Source organism: Myotis yumanensis, unplaced genomic scaffold, assembly GCF_028538775.1.
Source record: "Myotis yumanensis isolate MYYU_CA2020_CCGP unplaced genomic scaffold, mMyoYum1.0.hap1 SCAF_2, whole genome shotgun sequence".
Lineage (NCBI taxonomy): Eukaryota > Metazoa > Chordata > Mammalia > Chiroptera > Vespertilionidae > Myotis > Myotis yumanensis.
The window spans coordinates 80443978-80445775 of record NW_027223753.1 but is presented as its reverse complement, the minus strand read 5'-3'; the positions used below and the strand labels follow the sequence as shown (position 1 = coordinate 80445775).

General features: G+C 44.2%; 1 pseudogene; it reads right to left on the bottom strand.

Annotated features, from left to right (window-relative positions):
• Positions 1–308: 308 nt before the first annotated feature.
• On the bottom strand, positions 309–746 carry LOC139001927 (ribosomal protein uL24-like pseudogene; annotated as a pseudogene).
• Between the last annotated feature and the right edge of the window lie 1052 nt (positions 747–1798).

Here is a 1798-nt window from a genome sequence, read left to right as displayed (position 1 = left end):
AACATTATTCCATATTCCTTACAGAGAGCTAAGCATGGTAAACACAGCAAATACTTAATACTTATGGGCTTCTATACGAACAGTTTTCAACCAGGAATTTTTTATTGTTTTATTTTTTGAGTTAAGAAACATTTCCAATTCTTATTCATAAAGTTAATCCAAACAGCAACAATAAATATACAGAGCCACATATCCATAACAAACCAGGAAGGAAACAAAATATTCCAGAGACATCTTAAACAATGTTAAAGGAATATACACCAGGCTAAAAACCTACAGCTAAACCATGGTTACACAACATGTTACATTTATTCCTGCATTTTCTCAATAAGTTCTTCCTTATATCTGCCTTTCTCTTTTCCAGCTTGTTGAGATTTGGCTTTGCGTTCAAGAATTTTTTTCCAATCTTTGTCCAGTTTTAGCCTGGTGATAACCACCTTGCTGGGGTGAATGCCCACGTGGACAGTTGTGCCGTTAGCCTTCTCACACTGCACCCGCTCGATGTAGATGACATGTTTCTTTCTGTGCACCTGTACTGCCTTGCCGACTTGCTGACCTTTGTAGTGTCCTCGAACCACCTGGACCTTGTCGTCCTTGTGGATGGGCCTGGAGCAGACATTGTACTGCTGCTGCAGCTCCTTGGAGAGCGGGGAAGGCATGATCTTGTGGTGCATGTGCAAGGGGGCATTGAAGTGGCTTTTGTGGTTTTTGCTGCGGTCTGAGGTCACAAAGGGGTTGAACTTCATGGTGACCATTTGGCGCTGGAAGTGTTCCCCAACCAGAAATGTTTTAAGAGGCAGTCTCCAAAAACATGAACGGGAAAACCTAAAAGTAGAGTGCTCAGATTTCAGGCATCAGGTGCTATTAGCAGGATTTCTATCCCAATTAAACTCTAATTCTGAGCTCTCAGCAGTCTGGACAAACTGCCCTTCACTATCTCCAAAGTTTCTTATTCGTCACTATCCCATTTTCCTCCGCTTCAAAACAAGGTAACAAATGAAACCTTTAATTCTGATCTTCCTCACGCAAGGGAACAGCAAACCTCAATCGAAATAATTTTCCACCAGAAGTCACGTCCAAATACTGCAAGACAGGACTATAGGGCTGACTATGTACTTTCACGTAACAGGCTACCATGTTCTAGTGGTAGGCACCCAGGCGTCCTCCACAATCTCACAATCCTCTGGCCGCATACATCCGGTTTTTCTAGTTCCACCTTAAGTGGTGTTTCCTTCGGTTGCATTGCAACATCCAGGGCCTCTAGTTGGAGAGGATTTTTCTGTTCTTTGACATTGATAGCTGTTTACTATTTGGAATCAGCGAAGTTTCGGGAGTACTGCCACTGCCATGAACATATCGGTCCCAAGCGCACTCATAAAACAACCTCCCACCCAGTCCATGGCTGTTGCTGTCCTGTTCGCAATGAGAAAGGTACTGAGCTGAGCCATTTTCCACTTGGATCTTCCTCTTCCTTCCCCAGCACACGCCAAACCTACTCCAGGCCGACCGCCACAATGCCACAGACCCTTAAGACCTTCCCCCCTATTTTTTCAACTTTCCCTCATCAAACTTGCACCCTATCGCATTGCCTAGAGGCGCCCCTAATCTCTCTCTGGGGGGTGGGCCAGCCTGGGTGAGGGGCCATGGTGTTCTGGTCTCTGGTCATTCCAGTCATTCTGGTGTTATGGTAGTTGGATTTATATATATATATATATATATATATATATATATATATATATATATATGAGGCCCAGTGCACAAGTGCACAAAATTCATGCACAGGTGGGGGGTGGGGTCC